General features: G+C 40.6%; 1 long non-coding RNA gene across 1 annotated transcript; it reads left to right on the top strand.

The window, feature by feature from the left end:
* The first annotated feature begins 8,007 nt into the window (after nt 1–8,007).
* Nucleotides 8,008–16,977, top strand: LOC105492301 (uncharacterized). The gene is made up of 2 exons (XR_011625118.1): nt 8,008–8,290; nt 16,284–16,977. It is a non-coding gene; the product is annotated as an uncharacterized lncRNA (long non-coding RNA).
* Nucleotides 16,978–17,796: the final 819 nt, after the last annotated feature.

Raw genomic sequence — 17,796 nt, 5'->3', positions numbered from 1 at the left:
GATACCACATTACATTTAGTTGTCACATCTCCTTTGTTCTGTGACAGTTTCTCAGTGTTTTTTCTTGGTTTGTTTTTTTTTTAAGCTGGAGTCTCACTCTTTCACCCAGGCTGGGGTGCAGTGTTACAATCTTGGCTCATTGCAACCTCTGTCCCCTGGGTTCAAGTGATTTTCCTGCCTCAGCCTCCTGAGTAGCTGGGATTACAGGCATGTAATTGGCTAATTTTTATAAGTTTTTTTTTTGTTGTTGGTTTTTAGTAAACACAGGGTTTCATGATTTTGGCCAGGAAGGTCTCAAACTCCTGACCTCAGGTGATCCACCCGCCTTGGCCTCCCAAAGTGCTGGGATTACAGGCGTGAGCCAGCATGCCCAGCCTCTCAGTCTTTTCTTGTGTTTCATCATCTTGAAAGTTTTGAGAGTATTGGACAAGTGTGATATAGACTATTCTTCAATTTTGGTTTGTCTGATGTTTTTCTTAAGATTAGATTCAGGTTATGGGTTTTGGAGTAGAATAACACAGGGCAAAATACCATTCTCATCACATCTTATCAGGGGTTAGGTGATATACACATGATTTATCACTAGCAATGTTGTCCTTGATCGTTTGGGTAAGATTGTGCTTACCAGCTGTCTACACTGTAAAGTTACTATGTTTCACTTTCTTTGAAGTGAGTCAGTATGTCCTGCCCACACTCAAGGGAGTGGTAGGGATTGAGCTTTACCCCTTGCTTATTTGGAATGCCAAATAATATTTTGGTAATGTTTTCAATTTCAGTGGACCTGTATTTTGTGTGTTTGAAGACAGGAAATAAATAAAGGCCTGGTACAAGCTCTTCCTTTTTGTTTCTGTTCTGAGTAAAGAGCTTGTGTCCAATGCCTCGCTGACTCTCTTATATATTTTGTCTAAAACACCCAACAATGTTGACCTATGCAGGATTATGATGGAAGTAAGTGGAAAGAGGTTTGCATATTCTTTTGAATGTATTTTCATCTTCCGATGAAGTAAAGATGAATCCCATACTAGTCTGTTCTCACACTGCTATAAAGAAATACCTGAGACCGGGTAATTCATAAAGAAAAGAGGTTTAATTGGATCATGGTTCTGCAGGCTGTATGAAGCATCATGCTGGCATCTGCTCAGCTTCTGGGAAGGCCTCAGGAAACTTACAGTCATGGCAGAAGGTGAAGGAGAAGCAGGCTCCTCTTACATGGCTGGAGCAGGAGGAAGAGAGAGGGGGGAGGTGCCACACACCATGAAAGAAACAGCTCTTGTGATAATTCACTATCACCACAACAGCACCAAGTTGGATGGTGCTTAAGCATGACAGACCCCCCCATGACCCAATCACCTCCCCACCAGGACTCACCTCCAACACCAGGGATTACAATTGAACATGAGATTTGGGTGGTGACACAGACTCAAACCATATCAAATTCTACATATGGAATGTAATAAACTCATTGATTTATTTTTTATTTTTGAGATGGTGTCTCACACTGTTGCCCAGGCTGGAGTGCAGTGGCGCCATCTCGGCTCATTGCAACCTCTGCCTCCTGAGTTCAAGTAATTCTCCTGCCTCAGCCTCCTGAGTGGCTGGGATTACAGGCAAGCACCTGGCTAATTTTTGTATTTTTAATAGAGACCAGGTTTCACCATGTTGGTCAGGCTGGTCTCAAACTCCTGACCTCGTGATCCACCTGCCTCGGCCTCCCAAAGTGCTGGGATTGCAGACATGAGCCACAGTGCCTGGCCAACTCATTGATTTTAAACCAAAGTTAGGGTTTGACAAACTCCATCTAGCTACACAGTTCTCTGTCTCAGTTTTAGCTTTGTCTTCCTATACACGCTCAGTTGGCAAACAGGTTCCTAACTGGATGAGCATTCTTGCCTCCTCCCTCAGACCTTAGCATGGACCCCCAGGGTAGATATTAGGGGTTGAATTGTGTCCTTTCTCCCCCAACTTCATATGTTGAAGCCCTAAACCCCTGTACTTCAGAATGTGATCTTACTTGGAAGTCGGGTCTTTGCAGGTTAGTTAAGATGAGGCCATTAAGGTGGACTCTAGTCCTAGGTGACTGTTGTCCTTAACAAAAGGGGCAATTTGGTGACATAGATGGGCACACAGGAAGAACCTCATGTGAGGATGAAGGGAGAGATTAAGATGATACTTCTGTAAGGCAGGAGAATCGTTTGAACCCAGTATCAGGTGTTTGGCAAGAGACGTTGAGCAGGTTCTGTCTCACAGTCCTCAGAAGAAGCCAACTCTGCCAGTACTTTGATCTCGGACCTCTAGCCTCCAGAACTGTAAGACAATACATTTCTGTTGTTGCAGCCACCTAGTTTGTGGTACATTGTTGCAGCATCACTAGGATTAGCAGATAATGGAAGTTGAACTGAGCAACCCCGTTTTTGTGACCCCAAACATGGTTGGTGGTAGGGCTTTCTCTTGGTCACAGGCTCTAGAAGGAATCTGCAACTTGTCATTTACTATAAGCCCTTCACAACTGGACTCTTCTACTCAATGTTTATTCAAGATTTTTTCAGGTGCTTATCTTATTGAAATTCATAGTATTAATATTCTAGAACTGTACATAATGTCTTTACTTTCCAAAATTTCCTTCAATACCTGACAGCTTTCTGTCTGCTGACCCAATTGTGATGACAAACCAATGCTGGCTTTGGTAGTCAAATTCCTGACCACATGCTAATTGTTGACTCATTCAGTTTTGCCTGCAGATTTAGTCTCAATAAAATGAGCCACACCTTTTTTCAGATAAAGCAGCATTATCTTTTGGGGAGAATGAAATGTGGTTTTTCTTTGACAGATGAGTGGGAAAACCATTTGTGCATTTCCCATCTGAATCAAGCTTAAGCCCCTCCCGTAGTCAGCCAGGGCTGCATTAACCATGGACTACTGGTGCCCCAGCAAGGAGAGGCTGTGGATGCGGATAACTCCACACAGCTGTGCCTGGAGGCTGACGGATTATGGCAGATACTTCTCAGTTTTATTCAGGGACCAGAATGTGTTCACTTTGCATGGAGGAACTGATTAATTAAGTGATGGACTGGAGAGCAAAGAGGTAGTGGTTGATTATATTCATTAAAGGAAATGGAAAATTAACTCCTTAAGAGGCATTATCTTGTAATACTTCAATATCATATATTCTGCACTTCCCTAGAATAGTTCAGTGTATTTCTTTCGTGTGCCTGGTAATAATCTCAGGAAACAGGACTGACTGAGTATCATGATGTCTATTTAGCATTTAAAGGAACTGAAATGTGGAAATGTACACATCTCTTTCCCCCCTACTCTAAAGTCTAATTCAAATGCAATTGCAACCAACATTTCACTAGGAAGGTAGCTTGGACATTTGAATAGACAAATGGATATTTGGCACTTCTGTCCATTTTTCAACAAACTTGTCAAGTACAATTTTGGTAGCTTGAAGGTTGCAGAAGATGCAACAGGTGGCTGCAGCCCTCAGCTCTTCCTTCTCTAAAGGAAGAAATGCAAGATTGGGAAGGTTGGTCTCTAACTGTGGCAGGTAAACACAGTCTGGTCCCAAAGTGAGTTGAGACTACTGGGGAATGGACTCTGTGCCCATCACTGTAGAATTGAGGTTACCAGTTGGGAAATTAGAAGCAACTTTCAGGTAGCATATAGTTTGCTGAATCCAATTCTTATCTATCCTATATATTAGGATTTTCATTTTTAGAGCAAAAATTTGAGTTCATCCCTCAAAATGCTTATTTCATCTCTTTTTTTGGAGTTAATGTATTTTTAGGGAAGTGCTGCCGGCTCTGATTTCTCCAACTGTCAATTCCTTATCTCCTATCTGGAAATCACTGCAGAGCCTGGATCATCGGAGGCAGTTTGGGGGCCATCTCCCATTCCCAGAATGGCATCAAACCTTAAATTGGAAAGTGTCGAGGGAGGGGAAGAAAGTATTTCCAGCAGTAAAATGAACTAGGATTAAACAACTCCCCAACAAAACAAAAACTGAAAAAATGAGAACTGGGACCTAAATGCCTTGAGGTGGTGAAATTGTCACTTATCAGAGCAGAACCAAACAGCACAGCCTTCAGCTACAGCCAGCCTGAGAGCTGAAAGACCAGCAGTGAAGGGAAGGAAGCTTCGAGGAGGGAGCAGAAACAGAATAAAATAAGTCAAAATAAAATAAAAGCAGCCGAGACTAGTGGAAAGGTACAAGCGTGGTGACTGATTGGCTGCAGATGGAGACCGTAATTTTCTTAGGCTATCAGTGTCTAGCAGGCAGTGACAGGGAGGAAGGGTGTCAGGTCTGAGGAGGAGAATACCGGAACCATTTTGTTGTGTAGAAAGTCACCGTGCTATGCGTCATGGCCCATGAAGGGCTGATTATATTACAGCATAAAGAAATAGTGGCTGAGAATTATGATCTTCAGCTATCAAGAAAACTTCGAATCATGTTTGTGCTTTTTACTAAGGAAGGAAAATAAGTTTATAATACATAAGGTGTTTCATTTGAAAGTGCAAGTTTGAGTTAAAAGGTTAAATTCAGTGATCTGGAAAAGTGTTATGTAGAGCCACGTATCCCTTGAAATATTGGGAAATTGATGTGCAAGTTATGCTGCGTCTCATCATTGAGATGAAAAGATTGAAAATTAGATTTCACAGAACAAAAATCATTGCTGGAGGCAGTTTGTGAGACAACAATGTTGAAGAATGAAAGGAGTAAAGATAAAGATGAACACACACACACAGATACACATACACACACACGCTCACAGAGACGTACACCAACTCACATAGACACACACTCATACACACAAACATACACTCCCATATTCACACATACACTCACTCACGATCAATGCCCTCCAGATTCACTTTATTCTTTTCCCTCCCTTGCCTTTTTCTAGAAAGAGCTGCATTTGCTACCCTTCCTGTTTCAGAATTGCTAATGTGAAATTTACCCAGGTGGAAGGACCAGGAGGACAGACGTGTTTGCGGAGTGAAAATTCGTGGCAGAATGTGGGCTATTCTCTCCCTTCTGTGTTATCAAGTGACTTCTCTCTCCCCCACTCCCCATGTCAAGTTGGCCTTAGGCACACATTTCAAGGGCTTTCTGTGCTCATGTATTATTAACAAGTAATCCCTTTCTCCATTCCCTCGGCGCACCGAATGAGTCCTGCGGTGAGCTAGCACTTTAGCAACGGGAAGTTGGGAGTAAGAGTCTGTTATTTCATCATCCCAGCAAGCAGAACAACTAACTGCCTCCCTACCTGTTTGTTTACTAACTAAATGGACACCCACAAAATGTCAGTAGGACGGGAGGTCTGGGATCTTGCAGTTTCAAGCCACTGCATCTCTAGCCCGTTCAGAGGAGAGATTGCTGGGCCCCAGGAGATGGTTTTGGAGGAGGAGGGTCGGTTGAAAGGGATCAAGGCCACTGCGGTAGGGCTGGGTGGAGATCACCTCGGAGATCCCTGGAATGCATGATTTGTCTTCTCACTTTCAAAATACAGGGTTCTAAGGCACATGTCTGTGAGGAAAGAAAAATAGAGTATTCTGAGCTATGTGAGATATGAGAAATTTATCAGGCCCAGAGAGACAGGAGTATGGAACTTCAATCATTCTCTCCCCACCCTGCACCCCTGCCTGGGGGTAAAGTTTTAAAGGCATTTTGTTCCAGATTAGCTGCCTAACACATTATCTTCTTGTTGCTGGAATTTGCAATACAAAGAACAGTGTATAAGCAATCAATAGCTTATGTTATTTTAACATAAGTTCTTGGTAAACAACTCAGGAACTTCTTTCTTCTTTTTCCTTTAAAAATCCACTTGAATGCTCTCCAGGGCAGCAATCCTCAAGCTTGGCCCAAACCAATTCTCTACTTATGTTAATTTTGCCTCAGCTTCTTCCTTTTAGTTGACAGCTGAGATGCCCCGAACGTTGAAGGGACAGGTAAACATTTAGACAGTGAACAGATAAAGTAATGAGAATTACAATGTCTTGAGTTTAGAGAGAGCTTTATGTTTGCTCTCTGACATTTGTTTACTGTGTGTGAGGCTTTTACAAGTGAATCCCAGGGTGGGATAATAATAGTGAGCCGTGTGGCACCAGCTGCCGGCAAGGCTTTGGGTGCCGAAGAATTGGTGGACATTTTACAGGCTAATAGATTTTTTTTTTTTTTTTAAACTGCAGTAGTTCTGTGGGAATTCCTCTGCAAATTTTAAAATAAGTTGTAGGAGTAGGAAAGTGAGACTTTCTCTTTCTCTCTCTCTCTTATTTTTTTCCAAAGAGCAAAAATGAGCCAAATTTAGAGCTAGTTTTGAAAGCATTTTCTCACTTTGCCTTAGGAACAGAGAGTGAGGAAAATCAAGTGTCATCAGCACCGGCTCTTTGAACGCGGGTGAGAGGAAACACAAAGCCCCGGCTTATTTCAACTGAGCAAGACAATGCGAGAGATTTAGAGATTTTAGGTCAGAAAGGACCCGTGAGCTCCTTTGTTCCAAAGTTTGTCCTGTTGCTTTTGAGGCATCTGTTTTCCAGTGACTATAACCCGGGTTTCCTGAATCAGGGCTGCCTGCTCGGGTGGCTCATAGAGGGAAGGGATCCTGGGCCCAACTGTGGGCGTTGGGAGCCACATGGTGGGCTAAGAGGAAGATGAGGAGGAGGAAGAGGTTCAGTTGGGCTCAGGGATCTGAGCAGGCAGAGGAGTTTTCAGGGAAGTTGAGATGCAGGACAGAAATACCATTCAAAGAGTCAACATTGTAACCCTGGAGGTGGGGACAGATTCTTCCAAGGTTATCTCAGGACTAATCTCTCATTCCACTTTCAGACTTAAAACTAGGAAAAATGTGTTCTTTTTCCTTTGAGCTAAGGTGGGCTATCAGCTTAGCACACCTGCCCTTGTTTCATCCTTTCTTGCATGTCCACTCCAGGACCTGCCAGGATTGTTGTGAAAGGCTCAAAATAGGACTCTCTGAGCTAGTTTTCCAATTCCCTGTCCCAGAATTTTGGGGTGTGCCTGGAGGGAGAGAGGGAGGCTGAATCTTCTCCATCCTGCCTTTCAGGTTTCCTGTCTCAGGATTCCTGGTAACATTTCCTTTGGGGAAAAGAAGGGAGTTCTGTCAATTAACAAAACATTTGAAAAATCACTCATCCATTCTCTTCTCCTCATTTTACAAATGAGGAAACTGAGATCAAAATAGGTTAGTAGACTGACCCAGGATTCTGCCATTAATGGCACAGATTGAGTTACAGCTCAATTTTTCAACCACTAGGGCACTGGTGATGATTTTAAAGAACTAAGATAAGGAGAATAAGTCTAAGTGTTAAATGCACTAGCTGCATTTCTATTTTAAACTACTAATACTTACGTGGTAGTAATCCTTCATGTTTCTGTGATATATCTATTTAATAAGGGTATAGTAACATGTGGACTGGAGGAGATTAATAAATTCTTTTTTTTCCTATAGGGTTATAATATAGTAATTCCAAAGACCTGTTTTGCTGGTTTGCTTCTTTCATGAAAGCGGAATCAAAGTCAGATTTCTTGTTTTAAATAATTCAGTTGATAACTGAAATTTAACCAAGTGGTGAGTTTTGTTCACATTTTTCAGAACAGCCCTTAAGAAACAAAAATAATTATGTTTGTTGACTTTAAAAATTTATAGGAATACTTACTTTTTCCCACTTTCTCCCTTTTTCTCAACTTGAAAGCTTAACCTCATTTGATCATCTTCCATTCAACTTTCCAACATTGTCCATACTGTCGTGTAGTAACCATGCAGTGTTTGTCTTCGATAGGGGATAAAATGCGACCACTATCTAGGGGTGAATAAAAATATCTAATGGTATTAGCACACCAGTATAAAGTATACAGTAGAAAAAATGTAAAGTTGGAATTATGTCCTCTTTTCTAGTTTCTCTGGTGTTAATATTTTCTGGAAAGCATCCTCAAGGCTTGTCCTAGCTACCGTCTTCCTAACATTGTCCCAGGTGTTGCAGTTACTAATGTGAGCAAGACGTCCTCCTAGCCTTCGCGAGTGTACCCAAGAGTTATATAAAGGATATTCTGGGAGCCAGGAGAAGGAGCAAATAAAGCAGACTGCACAGATGGAGCATGGAAAGTCTTTTAACAGAAACGAATACTTTCAGACCCGTTTTGAAGGACTGAGTAGGAGTAAACTAAAAGAGAAAAAGCAGGACAAAAGAAGCAGCACTTTGGAAGCTCAAAGCCGCACTGGAAACACAGCCTTTCAGGATGTCTGAAAGAAAGGGGCAAGTCTGTTTGTGTGGGGTAAGAAATGCGGGGAGACAAACGGACAGTGGACAGATTGCAGAAGGCTCTATGTGCTGAGACGAGGGTGCAGACCAGAGTTTTAAACCGAGAATGCAACAGGGAAGGATTTCAAGCTTGGAGTGAGAGGGAAGACTACGAGCGTGCAGTGATAAGGCAAAGCTGAAGATTTCAGAGCAAAGGCCACGCCCTACAGTTGCCATGGAATGGGGTGGCTCAGTGGGCTTTGGAGGTAAAGTCTGCAGTTGAGAAGTTCAAGGGTAGTAAGTACTTAATGCCAGGGTATAAGGTCAATCATCCCTTTTAAGACACAGATATCATCTGCAGCATTTTCAGGAACAGAGATAACAGAAGAAAAGCAGGCAGCTACTAGATATTCAAATCTTCCACAAATGTCAGAGAGAGAGTCAGGCAGTTGATAGAAGAGACTGGTAAAGCAGGGTACCATCAGCCTCAACACGGGTGTTTTTATTTCAAGGTAGGGGAGCTGTGCTTTGGAAAAGCAATGAGGAGGTAACAGGAAGTCTCTTCCCCTCCTAAATCCTGTGTTCGTGGAGGAGGGTGGGAGACTGAGTTTTCTCGTCTTGAGAGGGAGTTACATACAAGTTTAAGGGAAAAGAGTCTGTATTTTCCACCTAAATGATTCTGAAAGAATCAGGTAAGTAGTTGCTTAGAAATAATTACTAAATGTTGCATAAAGAGATATAGCTCTTCTATGGTGTAACAGATCCTGGCTACTCAATAGCTTTTTGCATTTTTTCCTGGGCTATGGAAATATTTACAGCTTTCCTTTACATGTTAATGTCTCTCATCTTACCACTGACAGTTTATTTCTATCAATTTGCCTTCAAGTGAACTGGAGTTTCATATTTGTGATTTTATTTTTACCAAAATGAAATGGCTTATTTTTATCAAAAAATACTATTAAAAAATACTACAGAAACAGTAAAAAATAAGATTTTACCAAGAATACTATTGTGTGCTAGATGCTGGAGGCATAAAAGGGAAGAAGTTATGAACTGTTGCTTTTCGTGGACAGTTGGTGTGGAGTTTTAGTAAGAATTTTGAACACTTATATATTTATATCTTTCTTTTAAGAACCAATAAAAAAAGAGCAACTCTTTATAGCAGCATTATATGACATCATCTTCAAAGATCAATGTGTGTACAACATTTAAATAAATCAATATCTAGGTGTGATCATTAATCCTTAACCATGATCAACTACTGCTTAATCTAACCTGTGTTTACTTTTAATTCTTTTACTATTTGTTGACATTTTAGAAATACAGTTCTTGTTCTCTAAGAAATATGGCACTTAAAGTTCCTGAAATTACTTGCCAAATTGTTGGGCTTTTGTCTCATATATTTCTTAGGTCTTTGGAACAACTAGAGATTTATCTTTACCCATGTTCCGGTTTTATCTTTTTGAGTCTTTTTTTTCTCACAGTGGTCTGTAGTCAATTTAGGCAAATCTCTGTGTGAGTATTATGTGTGAGTATTATATATCGCTATGCCTCTTGGCAGAGGTGAATAACTTTTCCTTTTTATAAGAAGAATATAATTTTCCTCATTCCCAGTAGACATTAAGCTTATTAGCTACTTACCTTTTTGATAATTTGCATTCATTTTCTCTATAGCAACAAAATGTCTGACTTGGAAGGAGAAAAAATTAGTTTACACCCCAAGTTACCTTTATAAAAGGTTATATATTTCCTCTAATAATTATGTAAAAAGCAAACACTGAAAAATAGTGTGATAAGTCATAAAAATAAAACTAAAAATGGCGTTAATCACAGGTGTAGTCAAACCCCAGTGATTGTTACAAAATCTGTCAAGACTCATATGACTAAAATTGTGATTACTATATACATAGTTTTATTATTTTTAAGCACAGTGTAAAGTTTAAGGAACATTTAAGAGTAATTGTTATTAGCAAATTATTAGCAAGTTATTTCTAAAGTCATCTTAAAATGCCTTATTTATTTATTTATTTATTTATTTGAAAAGGGTAGAAATCTCTGGTCACATTTACTTTGTTCCACTCTACTAAAAGGGAATAAGTATCCCATTATTTTATGATCAAAACATATGTGTGACTGTGTGCACACAAGTATAGACATGAATTCACACAGTTCCATTAATAACAAGGTATGTCCTTGGTGGGTACTGTTAGCTGAATATCAAGCAGTTGAATCATTTCATTTTCTTCCTGGAAAAGTTATTTGTCAAGGATTGGTAAATGATTGCCCTCGCAGCTCAGGGCAACCATGTTCCCAATGAGATCTAAGGAGAATTCCACTTAGGGGCTTCTAGGAAAGGTGTTTCTTTCTGTAGAAAGGGTCAGGTGCAAAAAGACAGCTCCTTGGTTCTGCCCCTTGCCCCATTTTCCTGCCATGAATGCAATTCTGTGAGAGAATGATTGTGGCTCTGTGGCAGCTATCTTGGTTGAGCCGGTGAGGCAATAAGCCTAAGGGAAAAAAAATTCATCACATATCTTGGATGATAGAAGATAGAGAAATGATACAAAGGATGAAGGGAGAATAAGAAGAAGCCTACATCTCTGATAACATCAGTTCGTTATTGCACCAAATCTGGAACCATTTACCTAGAGTTTCACTGTGTGTGAGATAATTAAAAGTTACCCGTGCTGATGTCCCTATTGGCAGCTGAATGCTAACTGATACATTACCATACTTTCTGACTCATTCCTGATGTCACGTTTAATTAGTAAGTATAGCAGATATCCAAACCCAGGCTTTTGGATTCAAAGTCTGGGGTTTTCCTGGCCTTGCTGTCTCCCCATATTGTCATAATCTGGGAAATAAATCTACATACTGTGAAGTAATAACATACACTACTTATTTTGAAGAATTTCCCTACTCTGATTTAAAGCCCTGTTTCTCTCTTCACCCCTTCTGGACTTACCCTGCTCATGATTTGTCCAACAAATTCTGGGTGTGAATTTCCCTTTATAGTCACTTGTAACTGAATGTCCATTTGCTGTATTATGACTCTGGGCATGTACCAGACATCACCTTATATTTCCTCCTCTTTATAAGAGGATAGTTTATATTAACCTCTTCACATATTTCATACTCTTGTTGGGTGGGGAGGAGCTCATGGGGTAGGGCTTAACTCATTATCAACATTTGGCTTTTTAAAATTATTTTTATTTATTTATTTCTTGCGACAGAGTTTAGCTCTTGTTGCCCAGGCTGGAGTGCAGTGGTGCAGTCTTGGCTCACTGCAACCTCTGCCTCCTGGGCCCAAGTGATTCTGTTGCCTCAGCCTCCCGAATAGCTGAGATTACAGGAGGGCACCACCACACCCGGGTAATTTTGTATTTTGAGTAGAGATGGGGTTTCACCATGTTGACCAGGCTGGTCTCGAACTTCTGACCTCAGGTAATCCACCCGCCACAGCCTCCCAAAGTGCCGGGATTAAGGCATGAGCCACTGTGACTAGCCATTTGGCTTTTTTAAACTAGTGGATGTTCCATAGGTGTTCACGTGTTTTTGTGTGTTGTAAACATTTAATAACCACTACTAATAAGAACACAGATGAGTTTGTAAAGCTTGTGAAATTGCCCTGCTGATGGAAATTTGGCTTGCAAGGATTCATGCGGGAGAGAAGGTGGAGATTGAAGCAGCTCACGATTGCCTGCTAAAGTTGTCTGCATCTCAGTTGGAGGGGATTCGAAGCGTGCTTTAAATCTTTAACTAAGAAACTTTTAAGTATAAAAGTAAAGTATATATGAATTTAGCATTTGAATTTTTTTTTTCTAATTTACTGTCTACTATATGACATACGTATAGAAATTACATACTGAATCAGGGCCATGATGAGATATTACATTTCCTCTTGGCTTTATTTGTAGAGAAATGGGCGTGTTCAACATTTTTCTTCAATGTCTTTCTAGATATGAAATGTTGAAGATTACCATACTTTCTGACTCATTCCTGATGTCACGTTTGATTAATAAGTATAGCAGATTTACTTCTGACCTCAGGTGATCCACCTGCCACAGCCTCCCAAAGTGCTGGGATTAAGGCATGAGCCACTGTGAGTGGCCATTTGACTTTTTTAAACTAGTGGATGTTCCATTAGTTTAATGGAACGTTTGATATAGATGTTTGCCATGTGTGTGACTGAAATCTAATTATAGAGTTATTTGTGTACTCAAAGAAACTACAGTTTCTCTAGTCAGAGCTTATGACCAAACGACACTACAATGCACTTGTTAAGAATGCTGCATTAAGCTGGCGTGGTAGCTCACGCCTGTAATCCCAGCACTTTGGGAGGCCTAGGTAGGCAGATCACGAGGTCAGGAGATAGAGACCATCCTGGCTAACACAGTGAAACCCCGTCTCTACTAAGAAATACAAAAAATTAGTCAGGTGTGGTGGCAGGCCCCTGTAGTCCCAGCTACTCGGGAGGCTGAGTCAGGAGAATGACGTGAACCTGGGAGGCAGAGCTTGCAGTGAGCCGAGATCGCGCCACTGCACTCCAGCCTGGGCGACTGAGGGAGTCTCCGTCTCAAAAAAAACAAAAAAACAAAAACAAAAACAAAAAAAAACAACAAAAAAAAGAATGCTGCATTAGGAAACACGAGAAAGCCCTCTGAGTACACTGTAAAACTGAGTTATAGGGAAGCAGAGTAGGGATTTGCAAAGATACTGATTAGGGGAAAAATGATCCTAGGGCAGTGGGACCTCAAGTCTCAGTCAATGAAATGTATCCATATATTTAAAGAAAAATGCGTGCCCAACAGATGGGAGATTGAGAAGCCAGAAAAGCATAAGAAATCATAGAAGAACTATTTGCTGTTAAACCAAGACTTGTCTGAAGGAGACGATGCTCAGAACCAGGGTAGATTTCCAAGGGCAGGCATATTATTATTGTTGTTAGTATTATTAGCTTCTAGTATATATTGGTTGTTTTCTACATCAGATGCTACACATTTTATGTATCATGTAACTTAATGCTCATAAAAACTCATGAATGTAGGCACTACTATTTACTTTATAAATGAGGATATTAAGGTGAAAGGAGATCAAGTTGGTTATCTAGGAGACTAGAACTAGTAAGTGGCAGTGTTAGTATCTGAACTTAGCCTGGAGAGCCTGTACATATAACCACAATTATGAGAACTTACAAGGACAAAAGAGGATTCTGTCCTCGATTTTGCAAAGAGGATCAGAATTTGTGACTAACTCAATAGTATGTGTCAGAATTAAGACAATAACTCAGGTCTTGTGAATCTTAGTTCGATGTGTTTCTAGCATACCTGAATTCTTCTCCATAGGCAAGTCATTAAAGATAGGCCAGTAAAGAGTAGATTGCCTTCAGGTTTGGGGCAGCAATGGAGAACAGTATTCTCTGGAAGAAAGTCACTATGCATTGCTCACACTTAAGGAGTGGAGAGTTATTCTCCACTTTCTTGAGGGCAGAACTGGAGATTTGTCTGTTTTTCCCCATTTATTTATTTTTTCAATCATTTATTTCTGTCAGTTTCGACTCATGGGTATTCATGTTATATTTTGAGTTATAATCCAAAAGATTTTATTTATCTTTTTGCTCAAATTGTGCCAGCATTAGCCGTTGGGAGAATGTTCTCTTGGCCCCTTTGTCCTCTTGACATGCCCATAATTGTGGATTCTTTTTTATCTTAGCACTTATAAAAAGAACTTTTAGTTTCAGGGGTACATGAGCAGGTTGGTTCTGTAGATAAATTGCATGTCTTGGAGAGCTGGTGTACATATCATTTCAGCCCCAGGTAATAAGCATGTACCCAGTAGGTAGTTTTTCGATCCTTATCCTCCTCCCACCCTCCACCCTCAAGCAGGCCCTGGTGTCTGTTGTTCCCTTCTGTGTGTCCATGTATACTCAGTGTTTATCTGTCACTTGTACATGAGAACATGCAGTGTTTGATTTTCTGTTCCTGTGCTAGTTCGCTTAGGATAATGGCTTCCAGCCCCATTCATGTTGCTGCAAAGGACATGATCTTGTTCTTCTTTCATGGCTGTGTGATATTCCACAGTGTACATGTACTGCATTTTCTTTATCCAGTATACCACTGATGGGCATTTAGGTTGATTCTGTGATTTTGCTATTGTGACTAGTACTTAGCACTTCTTTGTTTTCTGGCATTATAGGATGCCCTAGGTGTTCCTGCTTCAGTCTTAGAGCTAGCCATTTCTCCAAGGAGCCCTGGTTCCTTTGACTGAAGAATGGCATTAGAAACCAAGGTTGAGGCACTAGGTGTGAATCTTATTTTAAACAGTAACTAATACTCAGAAGTGAAGACAGTGGTTGCCCTTGGCGGGGTGGTGGTGACAGGGAGACGTCCCCAAGAGGCTTCAAGGGTATCTGATCTGTTTCTTGATCTCAGTGCTGGTTGCCTGGGCTTCTTCATTCAGTGAAATTCATCAAGGGTACACTTAGGCTGTGTGTACTTTCCTGCCTTCATGTTGTATTTCAATAAATACTTGTTTATTTAGAAAATAAAGAAAAACAAAACAAAAACTAACAGTTAACTCTTAACTGAGTCTCAGGTAAACATGCTCTGGATTTCAAATCCCTGGGTTTAAAGACTTGGCCAGCTTTATAGCTTTCAGCTAGATACCTAACTTTTCCATCCCTCTGTTTATAAAATAGGGATAGCAGTATTATCTGCTTCAGTATTATCTGCCTCAGCATTAGGTATCTCCACATACTGCCTCCTCTGGACATGTGTATATGTGTGTACTTATACACACACAGTCACTTACCATAGATTCCATATTTGCAATTTTGCCTACTTGCTAATATTTATTTCAAACCTCCAAATTAATCAATCAATTCTTGTGGCATTTTTGTGATCATTTGTGGATATGCACAACATAGCAAAACATTGGAGAACTGCCTGACGCCCATTTCCCAGTGAGCTCAGATAACTAGATGTCCTGCCTTCTTGTTTCAGCTCTCGTGCTGCCAACAAGGGCTCTTTTCTCTCTCTATATATAATGCCACGTTTTCACATTTCTGGGCTTTTTGTGGGTGATTTTGATGTCTAAAATGCCCCCCCGCAATGTGCAGTGCTCATGTCTTGTCTAGTGTTCTTAAAGGCAAGAAGTCTATGATGGAATCCCTGTGGAGAAAATATGTGCGTCAGAGAAACGTCATTCAGACATGAGTTACAGTGCTGTTGAGTTTAATGTTAGTGAATCAACATTATATATTAAATAAGAAACATAACTAAAACAAAATCAATTATGAATTGATTGGTTAATCAAAATGTTGTGACCAGATGCTCTTAGGAACCTAATTGTGTTATTTCCCAAAGGAGCAGTAGTTCAATATTTGCTAATTTAGTGTTTGTGGCAACTTTATGGAACATAAAAACTACAAATGATGAGAATCAGTTGTATATATGTGTAGATACATACACATCTATATAAAAAATATCTGTGTATGTCTGTCTACCAATATAAGAACAGTGCCTGTTAGTATATTATTAATATAATAAGCCCTTAACAAATGTGTTTAGCTACTATTATCCAGATATCTGAGTAGAATTGCTCTGCACTCCACAGTCACTCCTGGGAAAGATAATGATGTTTTTTGGATCTCAGTGAAATGTCTTCTTCGTGGTATGAAAGGAACAGCAATAAAGGAAGCACAGCCCTTAACTCTTATGGAATTTACATTGCAAAATAACTCAGGACAGACTCAGTGTTTTTTGCACTATCTAGAGATCATAAGGAAAAAGTGGGAGTATGATGAAAGAAAGTTCAAAATGAAGTCACTATATTAGCCTAAAATAGACAAGCATACAGATGAGCAATGCGTAGGGGTTTTTGTAATGACTTGTCTGTATCCTGAAACTTAGTAGCCTATGGATAGATGCCTTGAGTTTTACATAAACAATGAGAAACCTGCCTGATGTAGGAAATGAACACATGTTCTAGCTTTCAAGTCAATTAGTGAGATATTCCTATTTCTTTTCTAGGTTAAGAAGCAAATCTGTTCTGATGTGATGCCAACTAAGTACATGATCTGATTGTTCCAGTTATCCTGTGCCAAAAAGAAGCAAAAAATGGGCTTTCCACGGATTATTGAACACAGCGTCAGTGTGCCTGAGGAACAAGCCACTATTAAAAGCTTTCTAGGCAATTTGAATCAGGTTGCTGAGTTTTGAAAAACATTCTACAGCCAAGTGTAGGAGACCCAAGGACTTGGAGAACATACACGCTCTGAGCTATTTCAAAAAATACAGCACTTAAGCCAACTGAGCTGTAGTCAGGGCAGCACAGACATGAATCACATGAAGGTAGATTTTTGTAGAAGAGAAGAACAGGCAAAGGATGGAGTCATGTGCATTTGGAACATAGGACAAACATAAGCCCTGTTTATCTCAATAAAGTAAGCGCGGTTTGGGGGCATTCTGTGGGGCGAGATCATTGGTTGGAATTTAGATGAGGCCCAGAACGATCCATTGGATATCAAATTCACACATAAGCCTCTGCTAAAATTGTGCCAGAGTAAAGGCAATCCTGGAATTCCTCCAGGCAGTCCTACCACACCACCCACATGTCTGGTTTCTAGGTGAATGAACTGAAGAAAGATCAAGAAATACATGGTGGGTAAGAGGTAGGAGAGAAAGCCTGTGTAAATTAAATCAGATCTCCTCATACATAAACCAACTCAATTCTAAAGCCTCCTTTTATTTCTAACGTACAATAAGTGAGTTAAAGAAATATAATATTCTTGTTTCAGGAGTAGCAATAATTTTCTCAGCCAAAGAATGAAAGATAGAAAGTATTACCAGTATGCCTACGTCATGTGCTGCTAATGCTATTTTCTTCTTGAGGTGCTGAATTGTTCATTTTCCTGGGCAAAGCTCTAGGGTAGAGCTAGCAAAATATCAAGATAGCAGGTACACATGTGGAGCCATGAGGTGCCTTGCTCAGCTCTCCCTTCAAGAAAACGTGCTTTGAGGTGGGAGGCTGGGGAAAACCCTCCACCTGCTCTGTCTTCAAATGCACTGGGGCATTCATGCGGAGGCTACGTTTTCCCCAGGGCTGCTCCCAGCCTGTCACTGAGCAAGGCGGAAGTGCTAGCCCCATGCCATTCCTGCAGCTGGGTTTCCTCTAATGGGTAAACTTGGCTCCAGGGCTCGCCATCAGCATGGACATAACGCTGGCAGAGCTTGCCAGAGGCTGAGGCCCCTCCTACCACATCCTGCAACTTTGTCTCTTCTGTCACAGGTGTCAGAACTGCTCTCAGTCTGAGGATCGTCCCCCACATATTCCTGTTCCCTCTCTCCTCCTCCCCCCTTTATCCTTCCCAGGTCCCCCACCCCAGTCTCTCAAATCTACTTCCATCTTCAAATCTGCTTTTTGGAGATCATGAACAAAAGAGGATTTGCATTTGATAAGATCCCAAAGAGAGAGGAAGGGGATAATCCATGTAATTCTGACACTGGTCAACAGGTGCTTTTTTTTTTCTTTTGACCGAACACC

The sequence above is a fragment of the Macaca nemestrina genome, chromosome 6 (genome assembly GCF_043159975.1).
Source record: "Macaca nemestrina isolate mMacNem1 chromosome 6, mMacNem.hap1, whole genome shotgun sequence".
Classification (NCBI taxonomy): domain Eukaryota; kingdom Metazoa; phylum Chordata; class Mammalia; order Primates; family Cercopithecidae; genus Macaca; species Macaca nemestrina.
Note: the sequence above shows the minus strand (reverse complement) of the source record. Positions and strands in the feature narration are given on the sequence as shown.